This window comes from Corvus kubaryi, unplaced genomic scaffold, assembly GCF_017639235.1.
Source record: "Corvus kubaryi isolate FWS band 111438036 unplaced genomic scaffold, C.kubaryi_AGA036_p1.0 split1-37355, whole genome shotgun sequence".
NCBI classification, from domain to species: Eukaryota; Metazoa; Chordata; class Aves; order Passeriformes; family Corvidae; genus Corvus; species Corvus kubaryi.
In genome coordinates, this window is record NW_024582078.1 from 4,338,773 (window position 1) to 4,345,479 (window position 6,707).

The window sequence follows — 6,707 nt, forward strand, 5'->3', positions numbered from 1 at the left end:
AAAACAGAGCATTAATAGCTCTCTGCTGTGCAGCTGAATATGGGCAGCAGCAATGAGATTCTTTGGGCTATTTCTATCCAATCTCACACAAGAGTAAATCAGAAGCTTCTACAGACTTTCATTAAATTTCTCCCCATTAATGCCAACATAGCAGAGATCAGAATTTGTCCTTCTTTTTATGTTTTTCTGATATTTTAAAAAATGCTAAAACTCTTCAGCTTCTAGCTGAGCTTAAGATAAAAGTTAACCTCTGAACCACAGCAGCATCTTTCATGTAAGGCACAATACAGAGAGGGCTTTTTACAGCGGGTTTTGCTCAGTGATGTGTGTTCAGACTGTATTTCCCCCATCCTCACCTGACTCCGGGAGCCAGGGTACAAGGGAACCACTAAACTTCACAAGAAATTTCTGAAGGTGGCAAGAGGAACCAAAAGTGCCCATGGAACGAGACCGGCCAGGACTGAGCATAAACCTTGCTCCCTCCCTTCTCAGCCAGTCTGGACATGCCAGAGAACCCTGGTCTAGTGGAAAGTGCCCCTGCCCATGGCATGGGATTGGAACAAGATAATTTTCAAGATCTGTTCCAACCCCAACCATCTTGTGATTCTATGATAAATAAGAGGACAAAGAGGCCCTGTTCTCTACCCCCTGCTCACCTGAATCACACTTGAGAGACCATATTTTGTGCCTCCCCAGGGCTGACCAGCCCTGGCTGTTGCCCTGGCAGATGCCCCACAAAGCATGAGGGCTTTGTAATAACCTGTTATCTGATCTGAGCTCTCTGGCCTTTCCTCTCCGGCAGACAGTCCTTCAAACCCATTCAGCGGCAATGAGTCACTGAAGAAGCACTTAAAATCCATCCTGGATGATAAGGTTAGAGCTATGTGTGGTGCATTTCCTGCCCTAGTTTGGAGTTATGCTTGGGCTCTCTGCACTTCCTCACTTATTCCACCTTCTTTCTCCTTCCAAATTCTCCACCATGTTGAGCTGCAAAGCCTCAAGCTGTTCAGTGGAGATTCACCAGGACTCAGTGACCGCCCTGAGCTTCAACAGGGAGCAGGCAGCAAGGATGGATCCGGTTTGGGGAGGCACAGCATTACCTGCTTCAAAGGGCAGAAAAAACCTGTGGGAACCTTAATCAGGAAAGCTGCTGCAATGATGCCACCAGCCCAGGAACAGCTCCTTGCTTGGCTGAACAAAGCAAGTAATCTCAACCACTCCTTTTAGACCTTTCACCATCCTCGTGTCCCTCATTCGGACATTCTCTAACAGCTTTATAACCTTCTTATATTGTGGTGCCCAGGACGTGAGGTGAGGCTGCATAAGCCCAGTGGGTCACCTTTGCCCAGGCGGACCACCTCCACCCAGGAGAAGGTGACCCCTGTGTCCAGGAGCTGAGCGCGGGTTCACGACAACAGCGTTAAATCCTCATCACTGTCAGGCACTCCTCCCACCCGTACCTGTGGCTCACAGCGTCCCCCTCACTATCAGTAGTGTAGGATAAGAAATTTGCCTTGCATTAGTGAAATGATTATTCTTAATACTCAGACACTGACTGTATTCCTGAGGAAAAGGAAACATAAATCCCTCCTTGCACTGACAGCAACAACCCGCATCCCTAGATAGGAGAGAGCTAATTAAACCTGGTCATTCCAGCCAAAGCCCAACCAGCATGTTTGTACAAGCTTTGCGGTCAAAGCATGTGCAGGATTTGGCCCTATTTCCCCATTTTCATTAATCACAGGAACAATTCTCCACTTAGAAACAATGCTAGAGATATACCTGATAGGGGGGTTTTTTCCCCCTGGCCACTTCCCACTTGGCAACAGAGATGAAGTTCTGCCTTTGCAAAACATTTTGAAACCTGTTTCTGTTCCAATTCAGAATCACCCACTCCAAAGTTTCCAGGTTATCTGTAAAAGAAAACCTAGAGAAATGGCTGGCTTGAAATGCTTCAAACTGATAAACTCAAAATATGTTATTTTAACTGTAATTTTGGTTTGCATTATAAAGCAGAGTGAAAATGTTAAAAACCACAGAACAAACAGCCACCAGAAATAGGAAATGTTGTTTTGAAATTGAAGAAACAGAATGTTTTTGCCCTGGGACCACCTTCCCTTTCCTCCAAAGCTTGACAAGGTTTCACAAAACATTTCAAGTTTGATGTGCTGTGTTTTGGGGGCAGCTGAGCTGTTTCTGCTGGGGAGGGTAAGGAGAAACTCCAGGAGCAAGGAAAACAGCTGGAATCCAGACGAGGCGCACCAGTGCCATGGAGAGACCAGTCGCTCCAGCTGGGCTCCAGTGCTGGTTTAGGCTTGATTTTGGTGCTCCTGAGCCATTTCAGCTGCTCCAGTGGTGTCCAGAGGAGGCAGAGGTGTCCCCACCAGCATAGGAAGGCGGCTGCTCCGGGGATAAGGAAAAGGCAGCCCATGCTGCTCCACTCCTGTAAAAACCCACCTCAAACCCTTCCCCGGTAATAAATAAAGCAGCCACTGACCTCGGAGATTAATCAGTGGGCTGGTGTCTCTGCGTGATGTCACCCCGTGTTTTTCCACAGGCCTGTCAAATTTCAGCCCCGTCTGATCTCTCGATGACAGCCGGGGCTCGCGCCTGCCAGACAGCACCAGGCCGGTGGCGGGCGGGAGAGGCCGAGAGTGAGGCCGGCGGGATTTATGGCCGCTTTCTCCCCAGCTCTCCCGCACGCACAATACACAGATGCCTCTGGACGATGACGGAAACCGGGGCTGCTCAGCGCAGTGTCGGTATTTTTAGGTGTTATTGCACCATTTCTGGCCTTCAGTGACTTCTGTGACTAACACAGCTGGATTTGTGGCGATCCATCTGAACCTGGGTGCTTGAGCACATTGAGCTGCTCCAAGAGAAGCCTGTTGATCTGGTGGGCAAGGAAGGGAGGGCTTGGAGCCAGGCTAAGCTGATGCCACGGTGTGAGATGGATCTCGTGATGGGAAACCAGTTCTCTCCAGTGCATTGCAGCTGGCAAAGGCCTCCAGGCAGGCACAAAAGCTCCTGGTTGGAAACATCAGGGTTTTAATTTAACTTTTTGACCTTTACTCCTGCTTGCAGCTGAACCTGCAGCCTGATCACCTTCCCATGTTTTTCAGGCAGGAGCTGTTCACGTCCAGCTGGGCACCAGTGGGCACACATGAGAGGGAAGGATGTCCCCACGCCGTCTGCGCCCAGATAGCAGCAGAGGCCAAAGGCTTACACGCGCCAATGGCTGCAAGGTGAGGCACTGCCCGTCCACACAGCAATTAATACTGGAAGCAGGGGATAGACTAACTAGGCACATGCTGTCACTCTGCTAACAGGGCTGGCTTGTGCCTGTTTGGCTTCTGTTTCTGTGGAGGTGGGGACCATACCAAAGGGTCAATTCATTGTTCTGGTTATTTGTATCTATCCAAAATGCATTCTTAACATCTCAGAGCCTGGGGAGATAGCCAGGGGTTAACTGGGGACTGCTTGGCCTTTGGGAGCTCTGTTCTTTTGGGGGATAGAAGATCTTCCTACCACAGCCAAGTGCTGGAGTCACCAGGACTCAACATTAACCACACACTTGCCTTTGCTGGACCAGGTGCAGCTTGCAGAGGGCCCTGGGCTCCAATGGCCCTCATGTCCTAGTGCAGTCCCTTACCCACCCCAGAAAGGAACCCCTAACCTGTCTGCAGAGCTGGAACTCCTCCTTGGCACCATCTGGGGAATGTGGGGGCCAGCTCAGCCAGCAGCAGATGCCCCAGCATGGAGCAGGACTGTCTGTCTCAAGCCCAGCTCTCTCCTGGGGCTCCACTGGTGCCACTGTACTGGGCAGTGACAATGTCCAGCACTGTGTCCCCTGCTGTGCTGTGGCTGGAGAGGAAATGAGCTTGACGGAGGCTGTGGTCCCAGCAGCACACAGCCCTTCTCCACAAGTTCAGGAGCTTGATCGAGCTGCACTATCCATCCCAAAATAAGTTCCCAATAAATATGTCTATAATAGGTCTTTGTTCCCTCAGAAAAAGGGTTTCCCATGAGGTGAGCCAGCCTGGCACTGAGGGTTATCCCAGGACAGTGATGTTTCCCCTTGGGTTTCAGGCAGCTGTGATTATGCAAGGCTCCGAGTTATTCCTGGGGCTGCCACATGAAAGGTGAGTTCCCTGGCAGTGCCCAGCATGGGCATTTGGAGGCATGGCCGCAATCCCCCTGCCACCTCCACTCGCGCCATGGGCTGGGCGCAGCCTCAGCACCTGTGCCTGCACAGTCAAAGCAGGAATCCAGTGCTGCAGCATGACAGACAGCTGGAGAGGGCAGGGGCAGACGAGGTCACACTGCCTTCATCTCCATGGAAAGATGGGGAGACTTCTGCACAGCAGGGGTGGATCTGATACCCATCCCAGGCTTGCAAACCCCGTCTGATGGTGCCTTGAGTGCACTGCAGGCTGGATGCCACTTATGGAGCAGCTCTTTGGGGCAGGGAATGCTACAGCCCAGTCTTGCCCATGCATTTACTTACCCTGTTCTCCTCCTTAGGCATAACACTGCCCATGGACTGTCCCTCTGCCCCTCACCACAGCTCTGTGTGTGACACCAGGCCCTGCAGCAGCTGCCCCAGCTTCCTGGCATGACCAGTCACCACCTTCAGCACCAGAACAAGTCTGTGGAGTGACCGACCTGCTAAGAAAATAGAGAACCCGTTCCTTTGAAGTTAATGAATTGTGAAAGCCTTTGAAAGCAGAGCCTTGTTTATTTACTCACCACAGCTCATGTGGACGAAGCACCCAGACACCCTGATTGCTGCTAATTTGAATCAAAGATCAAACATGAGGCTCTGCCCAGATGAGCTGCAGTTGGAGGAGTGAGAGCTGCCCTGGCCTCTCCCAACACAGGGAGAGCCTGGTACAAACCTGGGGACAGTCCATGGGCTGTCGGTTGGGTTTTATGGAGAAGAGCATCAAATAAGCCACCAGGCTGACAGAGAAATTCAGCATCCTGGGTGCACAGCTCTGACGCCCAGCCTGAGCATTTCACTTCAACACCAAAATTCATCTGTGATCCCCCCTGCAGACAACCATCACCCTCCCCTCCCAGGGCTGGCACTGCTGCCTCTTGCCCTCATCCTGAGTTTCATCCTGAGCCAGAGGTCTCCTGCCCGGCACCACATCACAGCCAAGACCTGCACATTCACATGAGCATCGTGCTTGTCACCTCCTCCCTTTCACTCCCCATGAGAGCAGGATACAGAGTACTCAGGCTCCTGCCTTTATGTAAAAACAAGCCAGTAACAGAGAAAAGCCCACAAAACGGCCACAGCAGAGCCTCCATGCATGCTGCCCACTATGATGGGTCTTCTAAACAAATTCACAACTTTTCACAGTCTATAAATATCAACCTTTTTGGTGCCACCACTTTGGGGATAAGCTGTAATGCAATAGTCTGTATGGGCTCTCTGACAAAAGGACAGCACCCCACCAGCACCAGCTTTCTGTCACTGCAGTTTTCCAAAAGTGTAATTGGATTATAACCATGTGTGAGCTTCTAGTCCTCATTTCTCCCAGGCTGGGGAAGTCGCTCTCTGATCTGAACAACAGGAATAGGAAAGAAAGAGCAGAATGAGCTGAGCTGGGTGGAGGGGAGGGGGTGGCTGAGGGCTCCGGCAATGTGGAAGGGACTTTGGTGGATAACGGGGTTTACAATCCCAGTAATTAATTAAGTATATAATGAAAGTGCTGAAAATGAGAGGTTACCAAAATGCCTGCTCACCTCCATGGTGTGGAAGGACCAGCCAGGCAGGGACCACATGGGGAAGAGGGAATTGCCAGTTAAGGTTGGTCTTCACCAGCTGTCAGTCAACAGTTTTAGGGTGATGAAGGAAGGCAAGGTGAGAGCCCAGGGCAGCTCATCCACTAGCTGTCCCTGTCCCTGTCCCACAACCACAGGTGACAGAGACACGTAGAGGAGGGAAAGCCCTTGCCAAATTAGTGCAAAGGGCTGCGCCTGGGCTTGGACACTGATACCAGAGGTGGCTCTTGCTGTGGCCATCACCATGCCAGGGAGTGTATGCCCACTGTGTCCCTGTCCCCCAGACCGCTGCCTGCAGGACCCCGGGCACCTGTGGGGTCTTCACCGCCTCCGTTCCATGGCTGGGACCTTCTCGGCCGCCCCGCACCGGAGCCGCCAGCTCCCGGCGAGCCGATCCCCGTGCGCTGCCCGCTCCTGCCCACACCGGGGCCGCGGGCGCTGCGACGGGAGGACACAGCCGCTGGCGGGGCGCGGAGCCCGGCGGGGCCCCTCGGAGCGCGGCTCACCCTGCGGTTTCCCACCCAGCAGTGACACCTGGCGGGGGCGAGCTCGGGCGGAGCCGGCCCCGCATCCCGCATCCCGCATCCCGCATCCCGTCGCACCGCTGAGCCCCTTCCCCGGGCGGGGGCCGACGGGGCGGTCGCGACCGGCGGCTCCGCGCCGCATCCCCACGGGTGCGGGCGCGGCGGTGGGAGCGGCCCCGGTGCGGGGCGGCGGCGGGGGCAGGAGCCCGGAGGGGGCTGTCCGACGTGCCCCCAGGGAGGAGGGGGTCGGTCCGGCCGGAGCGGCGGCTCCGCGTCTCTGACTCTGCCCAATGAGAGCCCGCAGCACGGCGGGCGCCGGCAATATTTGGCCGCGGCCCCCGCGCTCCCATCCCCAGAGCGCCCTCGCCCTCCGCGCAAGGACCTCCATGG

The 6,707-nt window shown here is 53.9% G+C and overlaps 1 long non-coding RNA gene across 1 annotated transcript; it reads right to left on the minus strand.

Moving 5' to 3' along the window:
• Nucleotides 1-1,979: 1,979 nt before the first annotated feature.
• Nucleotides 1,980-4,684, minus strand: LOC121657740. The gene is made up of 2 exons (XR_006013703.1): nucleotides 4,508-4,684; nucleotides 1,980-3,027 (listed from the first exon to the last, which is right to left on the minus strand). It is a non-coding gene; the product is annotated as an uncharacterized LOC121657740 (long non-coding RNA).
• Between the last annotated feature and the right edge of the window lie 2,023 nt (nucleotides 4,685-6,707).